Source organism: Rana temporaria, chromosome 2, assembly GCF_905171775.1.
Source record: "Rana temporaria chromosome 2, aRanTem1.1, whole genome shotgun sequence".
Taxonomy (NCBI): domain Eukaryota; kingdom Metazoa; phylum Chordata; class Amphibia; order Anura; family Ranidae; genus Rana; species Rana temporaria.
The window spans coordinates 411,238,656-411,253,489 of NC_053490.1; positions in this window are offsets into that span (position 1 = coordinate 411,238,656).

The following is a 14,834-nucleotide window of genomic DNA, read 5'->3' on the forward strand; positions in this document are numbered from 1 at the left end:
TGTGACAAGCACACAGTGATCATGTAATGCAATATTCAAGAACATATACCAATAATATAGACAAAAAACCTATATGAACACAAAATAAGGTCATCATTGTAAAACTATAATTGTATATTAAAAAGTTAGGACTTTTAATGAGTATGATTGTAAAAACCCAGGGATATCAAAAAGGCCACTCATTACCTCAAAAATCATTACCTAAGATCTAGGTACCAAATAGGTGTTGAACTATATTATCTCTATATTATAAAATTATAGTTTTACAATGATGACCTTATTTTGTGTTTATATAAGTTTTAGAAATTTTGAATGCATTTAGCTTTACACACAATTTTTTTGTCGCCCTGATATGCTCCCGCTGCACCAACGTGATGTGATGTATTGCCTTTGATTTTTATTATATTGTAAGTTCAATTTTAAAGGGGAGAGGTTTTAAATAAACAGTTTATACCAGTTTTTTGCCCTGCAGGTGCTCTCAAATTTCTGGGATTATAAGATCCAATTATGTGTTAAGGTGTTTTCAATTAAACTCTTACATTTGGATTGGTGGGTGGCTCCTTCCACTCCCCTCTTATACACATTTTTGTTTTTTGTTCACTTAGCTATGAGTAAGCATCTAATGTTGTGAAATGCGTTAGCCCCGTTGTCCCTGTTTCATTTGATGTTGACTGTATTGCCATGATTGGATTTTATTCTACAATAAAGACAACCCATTGGTTGGTTGTAGTAGCTGTCAGTTAGGTGACGTTTGGTGGTTTGGCTGGACTACGGAGGTACGGAAACATCGCCCTGATGCGTTTATGTACCGTTTTGAATCTGGAGAAGTGGAGAGGCATTTTTGAGTTCATACAACGCTGTATATACAGTACCTTTTGGTAAGAGCATTTACAACAGGGGTGTATTTAGACCCCGAATTATCTTCACGAGTGGTGGTTCTGGTGGAAGAGGATGAGCATTTCAAGCCGTTGAGATCTCTTTTTCTTTTCTTTGAACATGGACTCTTGTCTCTACTGTTTCTTACCTGTTAATGACCTTCATCTTCACTTTTTCAGATATAGGGGCAGATCCACAAAAGAATTACGCCGGCGTATCTATTGATACGCCGGCGTAATTTAAAATTTCCAGCATCGCCCTCCTAAATTCGGACTTAAAGATTTTCACTAAATTGCTATCCATCCGACTGAACTCCGTCCTACCCGCCCTTATACACAAGGACCAAGTGGGTTTTGTCCCCCTTCGTCAAGCAGGGGACAATACTAGGAAAATAATCGACCTGGTAGAGGTGGCGAATAGGGAGGGTCAAAGGTCCATATTATTGGGCCTAGATGCCGAGAAGGCCTTTGACCGCTTGGGGTGGCCCTTTCTCTTCGCTACGCTCCGCCATGTGGGCTTTAGAGGGCCATTCCTGCGGGCCATCCAGCACCTTTACTCCGACCCATCCTCCCAAGTCAAGACCCCCTTTGCCCTCTCACCCGCGTTCCCGGTAACTAATGGCACTAGGCAGGGGTGCCCTCTGTCCCCCCTGCTGTTCGCGCTCTGTGTGGAACCCCTGGCCGCAACCATCCGTCAAAACCCAGATATTAGAGGGATTTTAGTTAGAGACCAAGAGTTCAAAATCTCGCTATTTGCAGACGATATCATCCTCACGCTCACCCAACCTAGAATCTCCCTCCCGAATCTACATGTGGAGCTTGATCGCTTTGGAGCGCTCTCAGGCTACAAAATAAACGCGTCCAAATCAGAAGCGCTCCCAATTAACATCCCCGACGGGGAGGTGGCTCATCTACGATCCAATTTTTCTTAGAGCTGGAAAGCCTCCTCGTTGAAGTACTTGGGAATCCACATTACCCCCTCCTACACCACCCTCTATCAGCAGAACTTCCCCCCCCTTTTCAGCAACATTAGGGCCGTTATACAACGGTGGAGAAAACACCACATCTCCCTTTTGGGGAGAATAGCAGCAGTAAAAATGGCGATTCTCCCAAAAATACTCTACCTGTTCCAAACCCTGCCCATCCCAGTACCCTACGCCCAGTTGAGAAAACTCCAAACGGACTTGCTCCAGTTTACCTGGAATTATAGGCGTCATAGAATCCCCCGGTCGGTGTTGCTGGCGGCGAGGTCGGAAGGGGGTTTGGCTTATCCAGACCTAGTTAAGTACTACCAAGCGGCCCAGCTGAAGGCAGTAGCCTCCTGGTTCACATTACGCTCCTACAATAAATGGACGCAAATAGAGAAGCTGTGGCTAGCCCCGGTACATCCAAATAACTTGTTATGGAATGCGAAGGGGGAGGTGGACCCGGGCCGCATGTTAGGTCCTATGACCCAGCTCAGACGCACGTGGCGAAAATTGAAACGCCAACACAAGCTAGCCTCAGACAGCTCCCTCTTGACCTCTTTCGCCGGCAGCCCCGAAATCCCGGATAGTCTCACCCACAGAATGTCAGCCCCATGGACAACGAGGAACCTCTTTCATTATGGGAACCTAGTAGACCCCCTGACCCGTAAAATACGCACATTCGAGGACATACAGGCCAAACATGACATGCCGCGCCAGGAGTTCTATGGATATCTCCAGATACGCCACTATGCACTGACGTTCGCTCCAAACTTGCAGTTCTCCCCCCCCCCAACGGCTTTTGAAAGGCTGATATTGGCGGGGACAGCGCAGAGGGGCTTGATCTCAAATATATATAAAATATTGAACTCTCGGCCGACGGACACTGGGAGCAAACATGCATATATGCTTCGGTTGGAAAAGGCCCTAGGCGAGGAGATATCCGTGGAACACTGGTGGACGATTTGGTCCCAGGCAGCAAAAAGCTCCATCTGCACTCTCTACAAGGAGAACATATACAAAATCCTCTACTTCTGGTACATGACACCGGATGTTCTCCATGCCATCTACCCGAACACTTCAGATCGCTGCTGGCGCTGTCAGCAGGACAAAGGAACGCTTATCCATGTATACTGGAGTTGCCCACTGATCGTCCCCTTTTGGAACTCGGTCCAGCAATTATTGGACCGACTTCTAGACAGGACGATCCCCCTGACTCCGAAGGTTTATCTGCTAGGATTCCCCCCACCAAACATCCCAGTACCCTACAAGAAATTGACCAGGCATGTACTTACGGCAGCGCGCTGTCTGGTGGCTTTGCACTGGAAGCGTTCTGCCCCTCCCCCCCCTGAGGCCCTATATGCCAGAATAAAAGATGTGGAAATGATGGAGAAGATGACGGCCAGAATACTAGACAGACTGGAGGCCCACGACAAGGTCTGGGAGCTTTGGCACCGCCGAGGGGAGATAACCTGATCAGGTACTTGAGCCGCACGGATGATTTCCCTCCCCACTCCCATACCCTCCACTCCCCTCTCCCCCACCCCCTTCTTCTTTTTTATAGTTTCTTATCTTTTCTTCTTTTTTTTTTTTTTTTCCTCTTCCTCTTCTTTTCATCTCCTGTGAACCCACTGGTGATACGAAAATGTTCACTAGTATAACACTGCACTGAAAGGTTTGCCTAGTTCATAGCACTTAACTAGCTTTCGTAGCTGATACTCGGTACGAAAAGTTCGCTACTACACGAGTGGACACATAACTGGTTGAGTAGACTATTAGACATTATCCAGTATGTTAATGAACATTCCCCTAGATATTGTTATCGAGATTGATCCTACATGTATACGTGTATTGAAAATTTTCTGAATAAAACTGTTATTGGAAAAAAAAAATTTCCAGCGTCGTATCTTTGTTTTGTATTTACAAAACAAGATACGACGGCATCTCGGATCGATCTGACAGGCGTACGTCTTAGTACACCATCGGATCTTAGATGCAATTTTTTGGCGGCCGCTAGGTGGCGTTTCCGTCTAATTCCGCGTTGATTATGCAAATTAGTTAGATACGGCGATCCACGAACGTACGTCCGGTCGGCGCATTTTTTTTCTGGGTTTGCTTTTCACAAGAAGCATTGCCTAATGTGAATGATGCCTCGCACAAAAGAGCTCTCAGAAGACCTACGATTAAGAATTGTTGACTTGCATAAAGCTGGAAAGGGTTATAAAAGTATCTCCAGAAGCCTTGCTGTTCATCAGTCCACAGTAAGACAAATTGTCTATAAATGGAGAAAGTTCAGCACTGCTGCTGCTCTCCCTAGGAGTGGCTGTCCTCTGTCCTGTAAAGATGACTGTAATAGCACAGCGCAGACTGCTCAATGAGGTGAAGAAGAATCCTAGAGTGTCAGCTAAAGACTTACAAAAGTCTCTGGCATATGCTAACATCCCTGTTAGCGAATCTACGATACGTAAATCACTAAACAAGAATGGATTTCATGGGAGGATACCACAGAGGAAGCCACTGCTGTCCAAAAAAAACATTGCTGCACGTTTACAGTTTGCACAAGAGCTTCTGGATGTTCCACAGCAGTACTGGCAAAATATTCTGTGGACAGATGAAACCAAAGTTGAGTTGTTTGGAAGAAACACACAACACTATGTGTGGAGAAAAAGAGGCACAGCACACTAACATTAAAACCTCATCCCAACTGTGAAGTATGGTGGTGGGGGCATCATGGTTTGGAGCTGCTTTGCTCCCTGCAATTTCCCTGCCCCAAAGCACCTTATCCCCATGTTGATGAGAACAAGGGCCTCTTCCCGACAGTCCTGGCCATTGGTTGTCTGGGTCTTGCGAGCGGGGGGGCTTATCGGAATCTGGGAGCCCCTTTTAATAAGGGGCCCCCAGATCCCGCCCCCCACCCTATGTGAATGAATATGGGGTACATCGTACCCCTACCCATTCACCTGGGGGGGAGTGTCAAGAAAAAAAACACAAGACAGGTTTTTAAAGTTATTTTTTAAGGCAGCTCCGGGTTCTTCTTCCAAATTCTGCTGGGCTCCTCTTCAATCTTCTTCCAGCTCTTTTACAAGCGGTGGCCCCCGTCTTCTCCCTTCTTCCAACTTCAGGGGTATTCTTATGACTTTGGGGGTCTTCTTCCGACTTCTCTGCTCTCCTTTCCCGCTCTCTGGTTCTTTCTGCCTTCTGCCGGGCACCTCCACTATCTTCTTCCAGCTCTTTTACTAGCATCGGCCCAGTCTTCTGCGTCGCCTTCTTCCCTCTTCTTCGATGTTGACTCGACGATCTCTCCCGCTGTAATGCCAGGTGCGCGGTGCGCAATGATTTATATAGGCCTCTTATGACGTCACAGTCCCATCATGCTCCGTGTGGTGACGACATGCGGCCTGGTATGGTTCAGGAGGGGGGCGCTCGCTCGTCCCCACCCCCTTTCCTGACCGGCTGGGTTGCGTGCTTGGATAAGGGTCTGGTATGAATTTTGGGGGGACCCCCACGCCATTTTTTCAGCGTAGGGGGTTCCTCTTGAAATCCATATAATAGACCTAAGGGCCTGGTATGCTCTTGGAGGGGGAACCCATGCCGGTGTTTTATATAACATTTTGCATTCAGTGTGACTTGAGGCGACTAGGGGCGACTTGGGGCATCTTGAAGTCGGACCTATGTGAATGGGCTCTAAAGGTAGGTAGTATACTAATTTGGCTGCAAAAGTGGAAATACATTTTACGACTGGTCAGAGCATAAACAATGTTTTTTTTTCCTGCATTGTATTGCACCAGTTGCTGAAAGAGAATATTATACACTCCTAAAATAATTGATAACTATGCAAGAAGGTATACAATGTAAGTGATATCTTTTCGTACATGTATAATACATATTATATAATCCCTTAGCATTCAGCCCTGCTGGCTTGCCAAAATAAACTGTTAAAACCTGTTTCAAATTTTTTATAAAAAACACTTCTTGCATGCATATTATTACTGAGAGCAAAATTGCACAAGATATAGAGCTTTATTCTCTGGAGAAAGATGACATTTATTTTTAGTTGAGACTATCTAACGGCCTTCAAAGAGAAATCAAATGCATTAAAAATATACAGCATAGAGGTAACATTAAAAAAAAAGTTTGCCTACTTTTCACACCATGACATAAAATGTGTGATTAATTAGGTTATTGTTTAAAATGTAAGTGCTGCAGATTCATATTTGGTTTGTTTTATATACAGCGATTAATGTTTCTTTCCCTTGTTAATCAAACATCAGTTTAAGAAACTTCATCTAATTTCCATTCTTCATTTAAGAAGATTTGTTCTATTCTCTGGAGAATGTAATCTCCATTTAACAGCTGGATTTTTTGTGCTCTTTTACTACAGAGCAAAGTGTCCTTCACACTACAAATGTGTGTATAGACTTAAGATGTCTGAATGTAATTGGATAATATATAAACAATTATGAAACGAATATTAAAATACATGCACGCTAAATCCACTCAACAAGTGTTTCTGTAAATATTGTACTATGTAATACTAGTCGCATGTTATTCAATGTTATGGAAGTATCTATCCATCTGTTTTGTTTGTTGTCTTTTTATTTTTACTTTATAGATGTCAACTTTAGAATCAAAGTGTAAAACTACTGCGTTGGTATCCTCTGATGCTACCAGCCAGCACACATATACAAACTGGTTTCCACAAATATCTTTCTAAAATTCAACTTTATTAGCATTTATGGGTTGTTGCATCTTGCTTCTATTTTGAACACATAGCAAATGCATAGCAAAAATGACACCCCAAAATACATTCTGCTACTCCTCCTGAGTATGGGGATGCCAAATGTGTGGGACTTTTACACAGCCTGGCCACATACAAAGGCCCGTCATTGAAGTAGCACCATCAGGCGATCTGCGAGCATAAATTGCACATCTCATTTCTCAACCACCTATTACTTATTATTTGAAGGCCCTGGGGCACCAGGACAATGGAATTGCCCATAAAATGACCCCATTTTGTAAAGAAAACACCCCAACGTATAATCTATGAGGCATAGTGAATCTTTTGAGCGGTTATTTTTTTTTCAGAAGTTTTTGGAAAATGTGGAAAAAAAATTAAAACGCATTTTTTTACACAAAGTTGTCCATTTATAAGATATTTTCAACACATAGCATGTACAAAGTAAAAATGACACCCCAAAATACATTCTGCTACTCCTCCTGAGTATGGGGATACCACATGTGTGAGACTTTTACACAGCTTGGCCACATACAGATGCCCAACATCCAAGTAGCACCATTAGGAGTTCTAGGAGCATACATTACATAGATAATTTCCTGGCGACCTATCATTTTTGAAGGCTCTTCATATTTCTAACACATAGCATGTACATACCAAGAATTACAATCCAAAATAATTTATATTGCGGAAAGGGTAAAAAAAAGTATTACCTGTGCTTTTAGTAGTGTCCACAGAAGAGAGCACTGGTCCAGACAGAGGTCAGGGATGTGTTTAGCGACAGCAATAGTAATTCTCCAGGCAGCATATTTGCACAGTCCAGGTAGCAGTGGTGTGGCCCGTTCATGCGGCAGGAAAATATGATGGCAGGCATGATGGCAGTAAGTCAGCAGCAGGCTGAGGGCCACAATCGGGTAAGACCTGTGCAAAGAGGCACAGGTGTAGAGGCTTCGACCCACCCAAATCTCTATGAAGCCTCCGGACTCCAGACCCTAATCCGGAAATTACGAAACCCGCAGAAAAAATAAAAAACTTCTCCATCCGGAAAAACTATTCTGGAGCCCCTCACATATGTGAGACCCCTGTGTACTACAATATCAGGGAAACAGATCAGTCCAAGCGGTGGGCAAAAGCATAGTCCATAAAACAGGCCAGGGTCAGTTCATGTGGAAGCAGTCCAAACGGTAGGCAGAGGCATAGTCAAAAAAAAAGCCAGGGTCAGTTTACGTGGAAGCAGTCCAAGCGGTAGGCAAAAGCATAGTGAAAAAGCAGGCCAAGGTCAGTTCACGCGGAAGGCAGTAGCATGAAAATGGTCAGAAAATGGTAAGATGGGGAAATGGTTAAAAAAATGGGCTAATATTTTAAGGATGTATCATAAAATTCGAAGCATTCACCAATGCAAAGGCCAGGTTGGGAGGGACACCGGGGACAATGGTAGCTGGTATCTTTTCAACATATTCCTTTACTGCACACGCGACATCTTTTTTTGCCGTCTTCGGCCTCCTTCGGATGGTGGGATGTAGTACGGGAAGAGGTGTCCATGAAGTCGGCTAACGGCATCAGAGCGAAGGGTTTCTGAGGGGGGTCTTTGTGGATGGATGAGGGTCGTGACTATTTCTTCTGTGAATTGTAGGAAGGGGGCAGGGATTTCAGTGGATTTGGAGTAGACTACGTAGGAATTATAAATGGCCAAATGGAAAAGATAAATTTCTACCTTCTTATACCAGAATCGGGACCTCCTTATTGATAAATAGGGCTGAATCATTAGGTCATTGAAATCCACCCTCCATGTACAGATTGTAATCTTGGACACATGTCGGCTTTTCAATGGGACCTCGTCTTCGCTGAACTACAACTGCAGTGCTGTTGTGAATAGTGGACATCATGTGCACGTCTTTGTTATCCTTCCACCTCAAGGCCAGCACTTCGTTGCACCTCACTGTTGCTCTTTCCCCCTTCGCAGCTTTTTGTTTACTATGGCTCGTGGGAAGCCCTTCCTATTTTTTCTGGAGGTTCCGCAGGCCAGGGTTTTTTCGATATATAAGTGTCGGAAAAGGGGCAGGCTGGTATAAAAGTTATCAGGGTAAAGATGATATCCTTTTTTCAGGAGTGGGTAAGCCAGGTCCCATACAATTTTCCCAGCTGTGCCCATGTAGGCCGGGCACTCAGGGGGATGGAGCTGGGAATCTCTTCCCGTGACTCTCTCACACAGCTTGTAAAATTTTACCCCATATTTGGCCTTTTTATCAGGGGTGAATCTTGTACAGCTTATCGGAATCTGGGTGATTACGGGGAGGGCACTGGGTGTTTTTATTAAAATGAAAGAATCTCATTATTATCTCATATCGGGACCTGGGCATTGTGGCAGAATAAATGGGCATGTGGTAGATGGGTTTGGTGGACCAATAGGAATGTCCTTGATTTTTGTATTTATTATTTTATTTATGGTGAGGCCAATAAACTATTTGAACTCCTCCAAATTTAGATCTCTCCATTAAAATGGATGGGCATAAGATGATTGGGGTTTGTTGGCAATATACTGCTGTGCATACAAATTTGTCTGGTCGATAATGAACTGCAGAAAAGTGTCGGGCAAAAAGAGATGAAGGTAATCAATTTCTGAGAAATTTTGGGTGTTGGCCTGCACACCTGGCTGTGCTGTGAAAGGGGGAATAATTGGTGATCCCGAGCCGGAAGGCAGCCATGTTGGGTTGGCAAGACCATCTGGCATGAATGTAGTGGCCCTGGCTCCTGTGGGAAGTGACACTCCAGTAGTTGGGGGGGGTTGAATTTCTTATGCTGGTTCTCAGGTGTGATGTGGCAACACTGGTACTGGGCCTGAGCATTTGTTCGCAAGGGGTTTTGCTGGCGGCAGCGCCAGTACTGGGCCTTTGTTCCGGGGCCTATTGCTGGCGGCAGCGCTGGTACTGGGCCTTTGTTCCCGGGGCCTATTGCTGGTGGCAGCGTTGGTACTGGGCCTAGGAATATAATCCTGGTTGCTGGCGGCTGCCTGGTTTTCAGAGTGCCGTGCCCTTTTAGAAGGGACCCATTCTTCATCCGAATCGTTGCTATATTCAATCGGTTCAAATTCTGAATTTGATTCGGAATCAGAATTGGAATCTGATGAGAACCCCCCGGTGCTCTCATCGGTCATTGAGAGGATCTGGAACGCCTCCTCACTAGTATATAATCTTTTGGACATGGCTGTGTGGCGGGTAGCTGTATACGATGGGTGACAGATGGGTGGCAGGTGACAGTCACTGATGGGTTGTGCGATGGGTGGCAGAAGACATTCACTGATGGGTTGTGCGATGGGTGGCAGGTGACGTTCACTGATAGGTGATGATGGTGTGACGGGAAATGGTCACTGATGGGTGACAGGTGATGGTCACTGATGGTAGACAGGCCATGGACAGTGACGGGTGATGGTCAGAGATGGGTGACAGGCCACAGTCACTGATTGGTGACTGATGGGTGACGGGTGATGGGTGACAGGGCAGGTCACTGATGGGTGACGGGTATACCGCTGATGGCCACTGATGGGTGACGGGTGACAGGGCACGGACACTGATGGGTGACGGGTTATGAGGGACGGGTGCACCGCTGATGGTCACTGATGGGTGACAGGTCACAGTCACTGATGGGTGACGGGTGATGAGTGATGAGTGCACTGCTGATGGTCACTGATGGGTGATGGGTGACAGGGAAGGTCACTGATTGGTGACGGTTGCACCACTGATGGTCACTGATGGCAGTCTCTTATGTGACAGGTGATGGGTGACAGGCTACGGTCACTGATAGGTAACGGGTGACAGGGCAGGTCACTGATGGGTGACGGTGACCGGGCACGGTCACTGATGGGTGACAGTTGCACCGCTGATGGCGGTCTCTTTATATGACAGGTGCACTTTATATGGGTGACTGTTGGGTGACAATGACAATTGGGGGGGCGATGGGACAGGTGTGGTGTTGGTGCAGACACTACCCAGATCTTTAACTCACTGATTGTAGCTCTTCTCTCCTCACACTGGAAACGATGTGTGAGGAGAAAAGAGCTGGTAACAATTAGTTACAGCTCTTTGTTTACTATTTGTGATCAGGCTGTGAATGGATCACAGCCGATCACGTGGTACACAGCCCTGACCAATGGCTGTGTACCATTGTTGGTGACGAGCAGTGTTCCCGGGAATACGCTGCCACCGACGGGCACGCGCTGTGCGCTCGCGATTGCGCGGTGCTCAATTGGGTGTTACCATTCGTGATCAGCTGTGACTTCATCACGGCCGATCACGTGGTAAACAGCTCATCCGAGCCGCTGTTCACCCCTGTCGGTGACGAGCAGTGTCTCGGTGACACGCCGCCACTGACAGTACAGGGATGCGCGCACGCGATCACGCGCATTCCCTATTTAAGTGACAGGACGTCATATGATGTCCTGTCAGAACAATGGAGTATTCCACCCGCCATCATTTGACGGCGTGCGGTTGACACGCACGTACTTGCACCCGCACAAATACACACGCCGTTGTCTAGTCTGACCAGTTACCTGTGTGTGCATGCGCGCACGTGCGTTCCTCTGTCCTGTCATGGCAAGTCCCTGACAGTGCATGTCCACAATGAAATATGGTAAGAAGGCAGGCTGACAGAGGGGATATCCATAAACCTTTGTTGGAATAACCGTAGACTTTTAGGCACTAAGGGCCAGATTCTCAGAGACTTACGTCGGCGTATCAGTAGATATAATTTGTGTACCCCCAAAGGGGGTGTGTTTCCTCGGTGGGACTTTTAACTTGGGAGACTGGTTAGTAAGTAAATAAGTAAAGAACTGACTGGTCATCAATTATATATCAAAAATGTATCAAATTTTATTAAATATTGTTGTTCGTAGACAACACATGGAGGCCAGCAATACAACGTTTGGTAAAAGCATCCAAGTGACCAAAAAGGAAGAAAATACAACCTAGGACATACAAAGGTCAGCGGCATTAAACATCAATAATAACAAAACATGAAAAAATATATTATAGCAACAAAAATTGCAAAGAGACCCTCAAAGAACTGTCTATAGAGTAAAGACAGATATGCCAACGTTTCGAGGCTATGGAGAGTAATGCCTCTTCATCAGGGCAAGGGTAGTGCAGGGTTGTCGCAGTACAATCTAAAGATAAAAGAAAATAATAAATAGGTAAATAAATAAATAAAGATACAAAATACCAGAAACAATAATCAAATAGCATTAGCATTCCCTCACCATAACTCTCACTGTGTATGGAGTGATGCCCAGAGACACGCACAGCCAAATGGCCCCAACAAACCACCACTGGTAATACTTAAATTTCTGCTTGAGATTTTTAAATTTTGTAATATGACAGGCTAGAAAAGTATATACTAACCGGTTGATATATGCAATCTTTCACAGGAGGAGATAACAATTGCTGTCTTGCCGGTTGAGACAGTCAGTGAGATTCACAAAGAGATACGACGGCGTATCTCCTGATACGCCGTCGTATCTCTGAGATCCGACGGTCGGATCTATGCGACTGATTCATAAGAATCAGTTACGCATAGATCTCTCTTAGATCCGACAGGTGTAAGTGACATACACGGTCGGATCTTAGGCTGCAATCTTCCGCTGGCCACTAGGTGGCATTTCATGTTTTACTTGCGACAAATATGCAAATGACAACGTCGTTTGCGTTCTGCTTTTTCCGGCGGATAGTTACCCCTGCTATATGAGGGGTAGCTGATGTTAAGTATGGCCGTCGTTCCTGCGCCGAGTTTTGAATTTTTACGTCATTTGCGTAAGTTGGTCGCGAATACGGATGGCCGTAATTTATGTTCACGCTGAAAACAATGACGTCCTAGCGACGTCATTTGGAGCATGCACACTGGGAAATTTCGCCGGCGGCGCATGCGCAGTTAAATCGGCGCGGGGACGCGCCTGATTTAAATTCTACACTCCCCCTAGCCGCGGAATTTGAATTCCGCCGGGGGAGTTACGATCCGCCGGCGCAAGTTTGGAGGTAAGTGCTTTCTGAATACTGCACTAGCCTCGCAAAATTGCACCGGCGGATCGTAAATCAGATAGATTACGCGGATCTAAAGATCCGCTAATCTATCTAAATCTACCCCAGTGTGTCCAAAAGTCATTAAAACAAATTTGTTCAAAAAATATCCTCGCATGGGAGACATGTGGTCTAAAAAATATAAAAAACAAACAGAAAGAACATCATAATGCCATATAGGGTCAGGGAGTGATGAACTGGTCGTTTAATACCAGAAGGACTCATGTGTACTAAGTACACATATAGAATTTGGATATTTGAGTATTGAAGGGATGCTGACAACAGGGGATGTAGGTATATAGCATACCTTGGTGTGCAGAATGATAGGTCAGCTGAAAGAGTACATTAGAGTAAAGTAAAGGTGCATTTCCCATACTAAAACATATCTGCGAAGTACAGTACATGTTGCAGAGAATGTGTTTTTAGCACGACAGCATCGCGCTGATTCTCAGTGACAGGGTGCCGACATCTCACACTCGCTGGAATAGACAAAGCACATTCCAGCGAGCGCGTCATAGAAGCGACGGGAGGGCGGGGGGGCGTGGCCGGACGAGGATGGTGATGGACGCTTTCTGGACGAGCTCTGTCTAGCAGATTGTAATCTGGAGCCATCGGTTACCGGTATTACCGTTTTAATTACAAAAACACCCCATCCTGTATCAGCGACTTTACCTGATCTATAAAATACCTTTCTTGAGGAGTTTCGATACGAACTCATCCATTGCTGTGACCCGGGGCCTCCTCTTCATACAGTGGCGTCATCGCCATTTTGAGGCCTACAGATTATCGGACAGCCCCGGACTCGAGTACGGATCGCTGAGCCCATTAAGCTGCATCCACCCCTCCGTCCACCCGGGATACACTGCTATAGGCGTCGGAAGTGACAGGCAACACTCCCTCACCTCCCTCAGTCACTCAAGGCCCGTGGTCTCAGCCTACCTCCGGAGGCCTGGCGGCCATCTTGCTTCACCCACTGCCTCAACTCTCATATACCCCTTTCTCCTCAGGGCTCAATACTGCTTCCCCTACATCCTTCAAGGTGGATAGGCCATTTCTTTATTTTATGGCATAATACCCTTTGATGGTTATATGTAACAGTTGAAAGGGTGTCAGAGGCCAGGACGGGAGGTATATGGATATGCTCTGAGGAGGCTATGTGACATCCCTCTTTTGTAGACTCTGCACGGACAAGAGATAATTATATGTTATATAATAGGAATCCGAAACCATTTTAGGATCTCCAAGTGCTAGAAATACATAAACTGAGGTGATAATTAATGTACTTGACCGCTGTCCTCATATAATTTACCTCAGGAGACTGCAGCTCAGTGTGGGGACAGAGGCTCATAATCCAGCAATATATTTACAAGGGCCTGATAGTTTCTTGAAACACCTTCTCCTCAGAAGTCTCATGTAACTGTTTGCAATTTATGTGATTCATGTTAACACACTATAGTGCAGGATTTACGACCCGGTCTATTATTGATATTATCAATATTTGATACCTAACGGGTAATCTTTCCCTTACTGATTTGCTTTATCACTATCTAGCTACCTGAATGCAGGAATTGCCTGGTTGTGATGCACTGTGAAACTCTTCCATTGAGGTAACAACGCCATCTTGTGGTATACACGTTTATTACAGCATAAAACCATTACCCAGCTATTCGCTTACAGGGCACTGATTAAACTAGACAATCTTATTAAATCTAGTTGTCTGGACACCATAACATTTCACTATACAAATGGACCATAATACCTCGGTTTTGTGAAGATTAAAGGAACAGGACTGTCAATGTCAATATGAATTTCTGACAACTTTATAGTGTTTTTTTTTTCTCTTATATATATATATTTTTTTTTAATATTTTGTGCTATTATTTCTTTCTAAACTGGATTATTTATTCATATGCCCTGACCACCTGACTGCACTAGGAAACTGTCCGCTGATATCAAAGTCAGGCTACCGACTGGATACAGTTCTCAGTGGCTGTCATATACACCGTCGGATTATACTATGATTATCCCTGTAATGGGAATTCACTGAGGTATTCTTACACACCGTCCGAAGTCTGTCGACGAAAGAAGCAGATTTGACTCTCTATACATTAATAGGATATCTGAATGGTATGAAACTTATGGCATTCCCATAAAGATGGTCTTTTCCTTTACTTATGTACTCTAAGCTGGGTTT